At 44.0% G+C, this 14760-nt stretch overlaps 1 long non-coding RNA gene across 1 annotated transcript in view; it reads left to right on the plus strand.

Moving 5' to 3' along the window:
- Window positions 1–14405, plus strand: part of LOC138260723 (uncharacterized) — a 166754-nt gene extending 152349 nt beyond the window's left edge. The window contains exon 4 of the long non-coding RNA XR_011198941.1: window positions 12992–14405. This is a non-coding gene — a long non-coding RNA (uncharacterized lncRNA). The remainder of the gene's footprint in view (window positions 1–12991) is intronic.
- The last annotated feature ends 355 nt before the right edge of the window (window positions 14406–14760 follow it).

A 14760-nucleotide genomic window follows, 5' to 3' on the forward strand; every position in this document is an offset into this window, starting at 1 on the left:
AACCTAGCACCTCAGCCACAACATCTCCGGGACCAGTGGTGCCTGTAGTCACCGGAATCTGGAGTGCACCAGCCACCAGGGCAGCCAGTGTGGCACGGAGCCACAGCACGGACAGTCCCCCACCTGTCAAGCATCAGAAGTTGGCCAGTTCCCGGCGGGAGAGGGGAAAGACTCCAGACACCAAAGCCGCTCCCAGGGGTCCCGGTGGGAGTGTGGAGTCAGCTGCAACACCTTCCAAGGTGGGGAAGGGCCACAAGAAATGAGGAAAGTCGGGGAAGAGCTGCATGGCGGAGGAGACCGCCATCATCCCCGCTGCCCAGAAGGCCACCGCCATCATCCCCGCTGCCCAGGAGGCCACCGCCATCATCCCCGCTGCCCAGGAGGCCACAGCCATCATCCCCGCTGCCTAGGAGGCCACCGCCATCATCCCCGCTGGGACAGAGAGGACCGCCAGCACAAGCCCCGCTGGGACAGAGAGGACTGCCAGCACAAGCCCTGCTGGGACAGAGAGGACCGCCAGCAGCTGAGTCACTGCAAAGGAGCCCACCGCCTCAAGCACCCCTGAACAGGGCACCGCCGCCTCAAGCACCGCTGAACAGGGCACCGCTGCTCCAAGCACCGCTGAACAGGGCACCGCCGCTCCAAGCACCGCTGAACAGGGCACCGCCGCGCCAAGCACCACTGAACAGGGCACCGCCGCCTCAAGCACCGCTGAACAGGGTACCGCCACCTCTAGAACCAGTGGAGAGATACATCCACTACCTCTGTCCTTGGCAGGATGAAGCACACTACCTCTGTCCTTAGCAGGATGAAGCACTCTGGGCACAAGGCCCCCTCCAGAACCAGTGGAGAGATACATCCACTACCTCTGCCCTTGGCAGGATGAAGCACTCTGGGCACAAGGCCCCCTCCAGAACCAGTGGAGAGATACATCCACTACCTCTGTCCTTAGCAGGATGAAGCACTCTGGGCACAAGGCCCCCTCCAGAACCAGTGGAGAAAGGCATCCACTTGAGAGACTGTGGCGTTGCACTCCCCAGGATGGAACAGTGGGCAACCCACCCACTGTAGAGACTTGAGAGACTGTGGCTTTGCACTCCCCAGGATTTAACAGTGGGCAACCCACCCACTGTAGAGACTTGAGAGACTGTGGCTTTGCACTCCCCAGGATGGAACAGTGGGCATGTGGCCCCCTCGTGGATTTGGCGTCGTGCACTCAACTGGCTGAGGTGACCCCCCTTTCCCTCCCCCTGAGGTGCCTGTTTTCTTGCTCTCTGATGCCCCTGCAGTGTTCTCTCCGTCATGGTCAGGGATCTTGTGTGGGCCTCGCCCATACCGTGTGGGCCCAGTGTTCCACGGACTTCATTGGAGCATTACCTGGACTACTAAGCTTGCTGTATATTTTGTTTCTGGTGTATATATATATTTTTGCGTACTTGATTTTAATATATTACAATGGTTACACTCATTTCCTTTTGTCTTTGCATTCTTCTGGGGGGGTTCGGGGGGGGTGTAGCTATAATGTATAAATATGTATTAGTGTGTGTGTTGTAGTGGGTGAGGATGGCGGTGGGGGTGTTGCGTGTGTGTGTCCCTGTTTTTTCCCTCCCCCTCCCCTGTGTCGTAGGGGCAGTACTCACCGTTGTCTTCGCCGCCGGCGTTCGTGCTCCTAGTAGAGGAGCAAGAAGATGAGGGCTGGAAAAATGTGCAGCTCTGGTTCCATGGCGTCCGGATTCCTCGTGGGGTGTGTAGAGTTGAGCGTTTTCACTTCGAAGTCCTGTTTCCGCTGTGTTTCTGTCCGCGGTGAATCCGCCCTGGAAAAGGTGGCGGATTGGTAGGTTGTGATACTGTGGGCGGTACTTTGTCTTCCGCCTGTCTGTTGGCGGTGACCGCCAAGCTGTTTGTCTGTACCGCCGTGGCGGTCGGCGTGTTAAAGTGGCTGTCTTTGTTGGCGGTTTCCGCCACGGTCGTAATTTCAATTGTTTTACCGCCGGCCTGTTGGCGGTCTTACCACCGCTTTAACACCGTCCGCCAGGGTTGTAATGACCACCTATGCTTGGAACACAGGTTGGGTGGGGTAAATGGCTGCCTGTGATGTTGAGGCAATCAGGCTGGGAGGTGTTGATGTGACTACAGTGAGACTCACTGTTTGGGTCTGACCAGGTTGCCCAGCTGGGCCAGAACCGTCCTCCTCTTTCAGACATCCAGGATTGTCTTCTTCATTGAGGGCTTCATCCAGGGGGGTAGTGGCAGTCTCTTCTGTGGCCTCCTTGAGCCTAGTGGCAGCTCGACCTGTTGTTGTAAAACGTACAATGTTACTGGTCGTATTGTGGCATCTACCTCCAATGGTTTAGTGTCATAGTTAGCAGAGACCTTGTACAAAGTTAAGTTGCAGTTAATCCAATTGTGGCAAGTAACCATGATATTAGGTGTATTGTTTTGCAGTTTTACATAGCGCAAACTCTCCCCAAAGGAGGCTCAGTTGAGTGTGATGCAGGCAAACCCAGGACTTTGTTGTATATGTGACTGGAGACATCATGTGCCTAGTGCAGTGTAAATGTGTCTGCTGCCAATACCAATCTGGTGATGCATCTTGAGGCCTTATGAATACTTGTTATACTCAGTGGGTCATATGTCATTCCTGTGGTTCAATATTTCATATTAGGTTAGCAAGTCAAGATGCAGCTTTATTGACAGATACGTCTGTGATTTGTGCATGATCTGTGCTTGATATGTCCCAGGTGAGTATACGTCATTTAAGCGTTAACAAACAGGGGTGCAAGTGTACACTGTGCTTGTGGTTGGAGCTAGAGTTAAAGCGCCTATTGGGCTTTGCAGTCATGTCACTCCCTCTACTTCCCAACACTTAGAAAATGGTATCCTCCCTGGTGAGTACACTTCAATTGAGAGTTGCCAAACATGGGGCTTTAGACAAGTGAACACTGTTCTGGTGTTTTGAGTTAGAGAAACAGTGCCTTCTGGGAGTTGCAGTCAGGTTATTCCCTCTACTACACACACTTGACAAAAGCATCCTCTCAGGTGAGTAAACGTCAATTGGGAGTTGCCAAACAGGGGTCTTATGACAAGTGAACATTGGTATGGTGTTTGGAGTTAGAGACACAAGGCCACTTGGGAGTTGCAGTTATGTCACTCTCTCTACTACACACAGTATACACATGGGGACCTTCCCAGGTGGGGACACTTCATTTGCGAGTTGAGGAACAGGGGTATTTGGGCAAGTGACAACTCGGCTGGTGAATTGAATTATAGATACACAGCCTTCTGGCCTAAGTAATCATGTCACTCTCTTTACTACACACACTCTACAAATGTTATGCTCCCAGGCGAGTACACTTCATTTGTGGGTTACCAAACAATGGTATTTGGAGAAGGGAACACTGAGTTGTGAGTGGAGTAACAGTAGCAGAGCCTCCTGGCCTCATCAGTCTTGTCACTCCCTGTACTTCCCACACTATAGAAATGTTATCCTCTCAGGAGAGTACACTTCATTTGTGAGTTACCAAACAGGAGTATTCGGGCAAGTGAACACTGGTCTGGTATTTGCAGTTAGAGAAACAGTGCCTCCTGGGAGTTGCAGTCAGGTCACTCTCTCTAGTACACACACTATACAAATGTTATTCTCCCAGGTGAGTACACTTCAATTGAGAGTTAATAAACAGGGCTATTTGAGCAAGTGTACTCGGGGCTGGTGTTGGATTTACAGACAGAGTGCCTTCCTGGCCTTAGCAGTTGGGCCACTACCTCAACTTCCCACAATGGTGTCCTCCCAGGTGAGTAAACTTAAATTGAGATTTACCAAGCATGGGTATGAGTACAAGTGAGCACTGGTCTGATGTTTAGAGTTGCTGAAACAGTGCCTCCTGGGAGTTGCATTTAGCTAACTCTCTGTACTACACACACTACACAAATGTTGGATATTACATATCTGTATGCAGGCTGCATTTAGGTTTGGACAGAAATGTACCTGTTGAGACATACCATGAGTCCTGTTATTATGATTGTAGATTGAAAGACTTACAGGCCCCATTTAGACCAAATGGCATGTGATGGGCCTTGGTAGTTGTGATGTTGGGTCCAACAATATAGATTGACAGTGTTAGTACTCAAATATTCTGGGTGTTGAGTGTTGGTTGCGCACATGAACAAGACAGTGGCAAAAGGTTAGTTGTGAGCATGCATGGCATGGCATTTTTGTGACTTTTTTGTGGTGTGACTTACCAGACTCCATTCTCCCAGGTATTCCTGTTAAGCCCTCAGGATGCAGGTTGGCCAAGACCTTCTCCTCCCAGGGAAAGGGATGTGATGGGGCACCAGGAGGGCCACCACCAGTCTTCTTGGCCTGTAGCTGGTGCTTGGAGACCAGGGAATGGACCTTGGCCCTGAGGTCGTATCACCACTTCCTGATGTTCTCCTTTGTGCGCAGGGTGGTGCCTACAGAAGTCACTAAGTCGACGATCCTTTCCGACATTTCGAGTTCCCTACTGAGAGGAGTATACTGGACTTGTGCTCCAAAATAATTGTGGCTCTACTCTTATGATTTCATCCACCATGACTCTTAACTCATCTTTAGAAAGACTGGGATTTTTAGAACGTGACATGGTGGGAAAAAAGGGTGCCTTACTAAACAGGGGAAGTACAAAAGTGTGTGCAGGATGATCTATAGGATAGTGAAAAACAGGGTGCCTAATCTATGAAGTGTATGGGAAATAAGATGCTCTAGCTTTTGTGTTTTGTGTTGGAAATGCAAAGGATTTTTGTCCATGAAGGGGTGTGTTTTATAGTGTCCTTTGAAGGGGTGTCCACTTTGGCAATGTGTGTCAGCTGTGTTGCTTTCAAATTCACCCAATGTGCAGTTGTGTATTACTTTGCTGACTACGAACCGCTGTGGTTCGGACCGCCATTGACTGACCACCATGAAGGGTCTGCCACAGCGACTATGTGCTTGTAATGTTCTCGTGGTTGGTCGCAGAGCTCTGGGTGCTGGAGGTTGGACCGCCTATATCTAGGCCTCCGCTGCACTGGCGGTCTGCCATTTGTGCTTGGCGGCCAGTAGTCCTGCCTGTGTAACTGGTAATAGGGAAGCCCGAGAGACCGCAGGCATGGCGGTCTTTTCAGGACCTCCAACATGGGGGGTCAGGTGGTCTGACCGCCAAAATCGTAATGAGGTCCTAAGTATTGTTTGCATCATTGCATGTTCAAAGTCTATTATAATTTTGTGTAGAGAGTAGTTAGTAGTGTTTACTTTGATGTGGTTTAAAGGTTCATCGTAAGATGCACTTTGTTAGGCAGCAGGGAATAAATGAGGGCTATGCTAGTGTTTTCATATTCATCATGTATGGTGTATGTCTGTGTGACTGGTGGAGGGCACATTTTGAATGTTCCATCCTTCAACCACATTTACCATTGGAGTAGTCTTAGGGGGTTGTTTTCAGTTGGAAATATGATTATTATTCTACTGTTATTGTGTTTGTCATGTAGGAGGAGGAGTTCATTGTTATATGTTGTTAGGTGGTCTAGAATGTGTATGTCATGGTATCTTATAGGGGTACAAACAGTTTGACTTGTGACTTGTTTAGTATGTGATATATTCTGAATTTTAAAGTAGGAATTGCAGTTAGCTGATCTCTGATGTGCTCAGAAAAGTTAGGTCGTATATCTTTATTCATTTTAGTAGTGGGCTCTTGGGAATTGGTGCTTACCTCTTTTACATCTTGAAGTACTTGCGTTACTTCTAGCTCTGTTACATTTAGGGGTGGTTGTGTTCTCTCCTGTTAATTACAATATTATCTTGACTGTAACCCTCCCAAAACAAGCATTTGAATAGTATTCAGTACATTTCCATTTCACATTTTGATGCTTGCACTTTTCTAACTGTATGTATATTCCATTTGTGGTGATGTTATATATGTTGCTCTTTCCGCCATGTTTTATGAAAATAGTTTGATTATTAAACATAATTATTATGTTAGAAACATTATTTTACTTTGCTTATATATTGTAAACATTCTTGAAATTGTTTTACATTTTATACTTACATATGTACTGTTGATTTAGGTTGTGTGATTTTTTTCATTTGCATGTAATGCTGTCAAGATGTGGGTCGGTGGCCTTTTCTTTTCTGTCGGTAAGGAAATGTTTGTTTTACTTACATTCTACAAATACAGGTTTATTTTGGTTTGCTTTGAGGGGTGATGGGGTTTAAGTTTTATTTTTAACACCTAAGTGTTGTTTTATTTTTTAAAAGGTACTTATTTAAAATACTTTCAATGTGCCTCTCTCCAAGTGTACCACTGTGGAGTTGCATTTTTGTGGCGTGCAGTGCTTAGTTTTTGTTGAAGTGTTTTTTTAGTATCTAAGGAGTAATATAAATAATACAAGAGAGAGTTTGTTAGTTTATTGATCGATTTACATTTTAAAATCACGTTAGTTTATATTGCAGTTATTTTAATTGTTAAACCTACTTGTAATGGTGGTTTGGACATGTTTTAGGTCTTTCTTCTGGCTTTCCTTTGTGCAGTTCTGAAAAATGTTGGTTTCTTGCACTTGTTAAATTTGTTTGATGAAAGAAGAATAGGTTTTTTGCTCTTTCTTATAGTGTTTTTTTCTGTATACTTAATTAGTACACTTTTTCTTTCAATAAGCGTGCTTTCGATATTGTTAAATTTAAGTATTTTTACAGCAATGTTGTGTCATCAACATTTGTTTTATATTTATATAAGTATAGGGTGGCAATATTTTTTCAAACAATATTATTTTCACAGTGTTTTTGTCAGTCAGTATTGTTTTCCACAATATTCTTTTATGGAACACCCCAGCAAAATATGACCCTGTGACTGTTAAGTTCACATTACCTAATTTTTCCTGATGACTAGAATTGTGTACCACTTTGAGTCTCATATAAGTGCTGGTGATGTTCGAGCATTCCTTAAAATTATGACACATTTCTTTACTGGTTGCTGTGTCAGCAGAGCTCCATGATACCCATATTGTCCTGGTACAGTCTCTATCAACAGGTTCCCTCACAATGACAACACTGCCAGTGGACCCATGTAAACTATGTAGTTTGGGACTGAGTACCTGATATAAAATGGGATCTACAGAAACAAGAGAATCTATGGTATGGACACTTTACATAAAGACATATGCCATTGTTCCCTCAGATTGGCATATCATTTATAACAGATGTAATAATTGATCTGGTAGTGGCTAATGCCACCATCCCATATGAATGTACTACTCCCTGCGTCTGCTGTTCAAATTAGAGCCTCTTTCATCCAAACTAAAGACTGCTCATCCTCTGCCAGATATCAACAGTTCTTCTCTGGCTGACTCGAAACCAGGTGGTGGAACTCTTCATCCAATTTAAAGGTTTGTGGCTTAGCAAAGTGGTTAGCAATTGCAAGCATCCTACCTCCCTGCTTCAGGACTGGTATGGCTTACTTCTCCCCTTGTTGATAAGGATTCCCTGCACCTTGGAATATGCATAAGAGGTTAGGATGGGGCAAATTATCTTGGGTTTATAGGTGTAGAGAGGAAGATGTGATGGAAGAGATTCCTGTGTTAGACAGGAGGTGGCAGCCCATTAGTTATTTGACTGCATGGAGCTACTGGTGGTGCATGATATCTGTCCGGCAGTAGCATATTCACCACTCAGTTATATCTCCCTGAGTTGTCTATGAGATTGAAATGTAATGGTTGGTCTGTCTCGACTTACACCTCACAGTCTGAGGTCTTGCAGAGATAAGGTGTGAGTTCTGTACTAGCACACATCTTTCAAGAAGACCTCTGTATGCATCTCTGTCAATGGATAATATGTTGGAAAGTCATAATGGAATGTTCTTTACTTGTGTGGTAAGAACAAATAAGGAGACACACAACAACAATGGAAATAATGGTTATGTATGTAAGTAAACTTTGTCCTATTAAGGTCCCCATACACAAAGGTGTGCAATGTACTCAGTGTACACAAAACAGGTGCTATATTCAACTCCTTCAGTAGAAGGTCACTGAGCAATCACAAAGAAAGTGCTCAACAAAGACAAGTGAGAGCACACTGGATTGTAGTTTACTACCTCTCAATTAGATGGATCTCTTTAAGTCGACATGAAGCATGAAAGGGAGCTAACAACAATACATTCAAATCTTGTGAAGTCAATTTGACCCCACAATAAGGACCAGGAATCAGTGATTAAAGTTAAAAGATTAATTTAAAATTATTGATCAATCCAGTACATAAACATGTGAGACATATATTCAGAAGAAACAGCCACACAGCTGGCAAACTGAAAAATCATAATAGATTTAGTCTTAGTAGAATAAGATACAAAACAGTAACAGCCGCTGTAATACAGAAACTGAGAATTAGAAACAAGTGTTCCATAAAGAAACTCTGATTCTCTTGCCTAAACTTCAAGTAATTCTAAGGTCATGTAATCAGGGCTCTATATTAAGAATAAGGATGATTTGTAGAATGGGGACTCAAAGGAATTTGGAAATGCAAGAAGGTGTCAGCATAGTGAAGACTTCAGTAGAAGTTCTCCAGCAAAAGGAATAAGGGTTTAGCATAAAGCTTCACACTTGCAGGAAGAAAAGAAGCAAAGAAGTCTGCGCACCTCAAAGTCTGAGGGAATCTGCTCCAACTCCTACTCTTGTGAACATTAGTTAAACAACCAGAAACTTCAGCAACATTAGTATTTCTTCCCACCCTACCAAGAACCAATCATTCCACTTCTCGTGATATGCATTTGCAACTTCACCTGAGTTTCCTTTCCCCTATGTAGACAGTTGCTGCAACCTTGAACATGTCTTGTTCCTGGTGCATGATGAATAGGAGGCTTCATCTGCTCATTGGTTCTCCTTGCTAAGTTTCCTTTGCCCAGATCCTTACTATCAGCAAACTAATACCTATAACAATACTTCTTTCTCTGGCTAATTAAAATCATGAGAACACTCCTACAAAGAACAGAACATGCTGACCAAGCAAAGTACATTTCAGAATGAGGCCTTCAGTCAGGCTAACTTTAAGCATTTAATGTGAATTTAAAATATGTGAGTACACATGCACATGTATAAATTTCAAAGTAGACGCAAATGGAATAAAAGAATGCAAGTTTACGTCTACAAACATAACTTGAACTGTTTAAATGAACATTAATACATTTGTTTATGAAGCTTCAGCTTCTCAATGGTTACATTTCGTTATTGCATTAATGCATTTGAATGTTTCACTCGCATTATTATTGAGCCACACTGTCCATTTAATATCAAATATAAATGCATAATTGTGCAGTAATGATATGTGAAGAATGGAGTTTAAGTTGGGGTGCACTACTCCACAAAAAATGCAGGTGTATTGCAGAAAAGTTCACAACAGCAAGACTTATCCAAAAAGGTAGCCCCATTTATGTTCAGTATAGTCATCAAAAATTTTATTGCATTAAACATTACTGTTTCTCTAAAATAATAAAAATGATTCAGTGGCACCTGTTTCATGAGCTCCATGATTGTTTGCATTACTAGACTATTCTCCATATTATAATAAACCAAATGCCATTTCTTGGCACCACTCGCCCATGATACGATTACATAAACATACCTATATTAACACAAAGTAAATAAACATCAAATTACATTTAAGAGCCTTTAAGAACCTTTTTATTTCATGCATTTACAGAATGCAGATACCACCGTACCCTTACTACTCTATCCTGTATCTCATCAAGCCGACTATCATTTTCTCATAATTAGGTGTAAGCTCTTGTGGTTTTCTCTTCATGAATCTATTCTCTTTATGAGATTCAGGTGCAGATTTACAAGAAACTGGTGCATCAGCACTGATTCACCAGTTTTCTTGTGTCGCCCCTGCCCCAGCTAACGACAACATGGGTGCGCCGTATTTACGATACAGCGTACCATGGCAATTGTTAGGACAATAGCGTCAAACGTTTTGATGGTATTGTGGCAATTTGCTCCACTAGTATCAAAAATGTTGATGCTAGTGCAGCAAAGTGCAGGGTGGCCCATTGATTTCAATGGTTGCATCATTTTAAAGCCTGCTCTTAGCAGGCGATAATATGAAAGAAAAAATGGTGCAGTGAAATCGTGTAGATTTCCCTGTGCCGTTTTTCAGTCCTCCCTGCTCTGGAACGCCCCCTTTGCATACATTATGCCGGGCGGAAGGGGGTGAAAAGTGCTGCAATGCATGCATTCTGCCACTTTGTAAATCTGGTGCTGCAAAAAAGCCTTCCTAATGCCACATTAGCATTAAAAAAAGGACACTAATGTGGTGCAATGATGCACTAGGGGCTTGTAAATATGCCCCTCAGTCTTCTACAATTTTTTTCTCATTTTCACTGCTGACAGCTTCTTTGATGACTATAAAATACGAAGCTTCCTTCCTGTGAACTCATCTCTGCATCATTTTAATTTGCCGCTAGTACTCAGTAAACTTCTAATTTCCCATACCACCAAAATCCTGTTCCTCTATCCACTGTCTTCACATTCATACTCCTTGTCAACATACTCCAACTACCTCAATCTCCCCCACTCACACCCACACTCTTATTTATCATTTACCCATGCCCAGACCACCAATTATTTATGCCATATATCTTCTTGCCTCTTGGAATGTCGGAGAGGCCATCCTGATCCTCTCCTTCTCTTCCGACTGGTGTCCATCAGCTGTTCCGCGCTCCAATGGACTCTGATGCTGGCAGTGACTGCATCATCCCTTTCTGGAACCCAGAACCAGATGGTCCTGCATATTTGTGGATCCTGAGAGATGCTCCAGACTTCCTATAAACCCGGCATCCCTTTTATCCTTACTAGTAGTCCTCACCCATCTACCCTGCATGTTGCCTTTGCCACAAAAATCTAATTCTCTGAAATATTCTATAAACAGAGAGCCTACCCACGTTACTGCCCTCTTGTAAACTGGTATCAGTAGCAGCCACTGTCTTTCTACCACAATCCTTCCTGTTTAATGCTGGCCTCCCCAGACCCATCTCTTTGACTCGTTTACCGTTTGAGTAATCCATCAAATCTCTGTCTCTTTCCTCTGTAGTGAATATCTCATCTTCTTTCCCATCACTGTTTACTACAACTACCACACTTGGTGCGTCCTCACAACAGCCCTAACTTTAATTTACTGAGAGGGGTCTTTCCTCAAATGCTTCATCGGCCTGGCTCACTGCACTCTTCCTGATAACCGGGATATTGTTGCTTAGGCTTTTGCCACGTAAGTACCTACAATGACAAAGTTTGCTAGCTCACAAATCTCTCCCAAGGCTCGCATCTGCAGAGTCATCCCACAGTGCTGCTCTCCACATTGTGGGGGCTTAGCATAGCTGAATTGGACTATCACTGGTTGGCTTGTTTTCCTTTGTCTATTTAGCTAGGCCAGTGGTTCCCAACCTTTTGACATCTGTGGACCCCCACTTTCTCATTACTGGAGCCAGGGAACCCCACTGAAACTTTATTGGAATCCAGGGACCCCCCCACTGAGTGTTTACTGATAGCAGGGGACCTAATCTGTTAATATTATTTAATTTTCTAAGAAGTCCCAGAGACCCTGAGGAGCCTTTGCGGACCCCCAGGGGTCCCCGGTCCACAGGTTGGGAACCACTGAGATAGGCAAATCGAGCTCCTTCAGTGACGTTTTTCAATCGTTCCTGGCAAGCGCCACCTCAACAGTGCTAATACACTTAGCACTGACTGACGTGGTCCTCAAAATGCTACACCTTTGGGGTGGTCAGCAACCTAATACCAATGTTGCACTCCACCTAATGTTTCCCTTTTGCTCTACCAGGACCAACCTAAGCCTGTCATATTTGGCCGGGTAAGCAAATTGGCCCTTCCTTCTGCCTCTGTAGAGCATGGAGGGGATGTTGCCTGGCCTACCCATGGTCTGTGAGCGGGAGGGAGGCTAACGACTTTAACCTTCTGATGAGGTTCCTATGTGTGGCTGAATGTTGGAATTTGATAGCCATGTAGGATTACTGTGAGTGTAAGTGGTGAGGATTTTCATCACGAATCCTACGCCAAACCACTCCTCCCTTTCGAACTGTGTGGCACAATCCTTTTGTTGAAGGTGTGGTGACTAAGGAGCTGAAGGCCAAGTGACCCCCATAAAAAGGCAAATTGTAAATTGATGAATGAGAGGACCATGTTCATGGTAGCATCATTCAAGAGATTCAAGGCTGGAGTCCTGCCAGCTTGAACACCATGAGAATCATCAGTGCTTCTAAACCATTGAACATGTGCACCCTCTAGATAGACTGAAAACTCTAGACCATGCAGGTAAATGTACATTTGCTACGGTTTGCCACAGATAGAAAAACAACTTAGTGATTTCCTGGGGGGTGAGAGGAGGGTGTGCTTGCAGCCCAACCTCAACCAATCACTTTCTCTCGACCCTTGGCTCTGATGCTTGACTGTTCTTGCACTGTACCATTGAAGAGATAGAACTTGAAAGCTTTCATAACCCTGGCAGCAACCATGCTAGAATAAGACAAAACCCTGAGTTTAGTCAGAGCGAAGTATGGGGAGTGAGAGTGAGCAATAGGGACCCGAGAGTCATTACAGTTGGTTTTGGCAACAGGAAGATGATCAGCTGCATTGGAAGTCTGGAACCTTTGAGAGAGAAGAGGGGCTACAATTTGAGAGTATTTTTGAATGGACGAAGGGCACGCTGATCTAGTATGGCCGGCATATTTCTTCAGACGAAGCACAGATTTCCATAAAAGACAATCAGTGCCTCACGCTTACAGTAATGTGGAATATGAAAAACTTTTTTGCAGAGACAAGATATGTGATGCATTTGTTAATATTGCCTTGAAGTTAAAGCTATTTCTTTGTATGCCTAAAGTGAACTGTACCACTGAATCCCAACACAGGTCAAAGTAGGAAAAAGTGGGTGTTACAATGCCTGGACACATGAAATTAAATGAATATTTTTCTTATTGTCCAACAGGGAGGGCCAAGAACAGAAGTAGCCACAGACCTCACGTTCCTGTGTTAGTAAGGCTACACATCAGAAGCCTTTGCTACATCAACCAGACCTGTTTCCTACACAACTGATAGTACAATGAATATGATGTGAAGGGAAGGTTCATGAAAACAGGAATTTCTTCGACGAGGCTACCTGGTTGAAAACAGGACACATGGTGTCAAAGATGCCATCCATCCAGAAATATAACAAGCTGAAGGAGAATGCAAGCAAGACTTCTAACTGAGGGAAGCGGGGGCCACTGGCATTGTTGGACACTGGAAGTGGCTGCCACAGTTCAGAATCGGCACAGCGATGCTGAGAAGAGCGTGTCACCGAAAACAACTCCTCAAAATGTGTCCCCAAGAATACAGTCACCTCTGGCTGGTGCACCCTGATGATGATCACTCAACAGGAGTGATCATCTTCAGAACAGGAGGAAGGGGAACCACCATTGCGCCCACAACCACTGATGGCAATGAGTGATCAGGTGCATTATACCTGTCAGATATCTAAATCCGAAGTAATGGTACCAACTTAGGTCAAGGACTAACACTCCATGGCATGATCATCTACTCGTCTGGAGGTGGAATCCCATGATCAGATAATCTCAGGCTGCTGGGCTACTCAGTCACTGCGTGATATGTTCATCTGATATCTGAGTTAGCATCTCCCTCTATTTATTTCCCCATATTAAGCATCCTGAGGCTTCCGTACGGCGTGTCCAGTGCACTCCATACCCCAAAATGCATAAAAAGAAAATAAACAAATGATATGGCAGTAAGTGAGGTGACATCAAGTAATCTCTTCACTCCTATTCTACAGATCTGTGTGCGAACTCATCAGTACATCACGAGGCAGGGGAGGCAAAGGTGCTCAATAGGAAATGGTGCTGGGCCCCAGGAGCGGCATCCCCTGTGAAAGAGGCTCAGTGGCAGGCTGCCAGGCCGATGCCATGGGAAGAGATTATTTCATACTCCAGTGATTCCCAGCACTTGAAATGATAGGTGGAGAAGGTGATCTCAATTCAATTTCTGAAAATATTATTTCATTTATAGTTTAATGCTGCGTCATCCGAGAATAACGCACAAAGAAAACGCACTGGAGTGTCTTTTGATATCACTGTCAGTGGAGTGTTGTATTCTGTGACTACATATGTTTCTCAACATGTCTTAATACTGCTTTAAAGAAAGGAATATTCATTGGATTTAGAATTATTTTTCCGTCTCTCGAAATAGCAATCTCCAAAGACAAAAGGATAGAAAGTAAATCTGTAAAAGTGTCGAATGCCAGAATGCATGATGTTAAAAAAAGAGGTAAGTGAGTACACCGATGTATGTCCCCGGAGATAAGTGTGATTTATAGTAACGAAGACAGTTGTAAACATGTTGCCACTGATGTTTAGGCTATGACTCAACTATAGTGTTTATATGCAGTAGCATACCACACTTAGCCTAATCCAATAGCTGTACTGCGTTAAAGGTCAGATGTTTTAAATGTAAGATCTTTTTTGTGAGCATGTAAAGTCCTGAATCCAATTATAAAATTACAAAAAATGTGTAATGTTGGTGGTGCAAGCTAGTAGTGAAGACAATGAAGCTTTGACTATGAGTGATTCGCTGATTAATGTTGCAATGTGTGGGTCCTTTAATGTGTGTGCCACAAGAAAATCAGAACCCTATATATCTCCCAGATGTAATTCCCCATCAAGAGAGTAGATATTGAGAGGTGGCAAGTTTCTTGTTCACAGTACA

This window comes from Pleurodeles waltl, chromosome 10 (assembly GCF_031143425.1).
Source record: "Pleurodeles waltl isolate 20211129_DDA chromosome 10, aPleWal1.hap1.20221129, whole genome shotgun sequence".
In the NCBI taxonomy this organism is placed as follows: Eukaryota; Metazoa; Chordata; class Amphibia; order Caudata; family Salamandridae; genus Pleurodeles; species Pleurodeles waltl.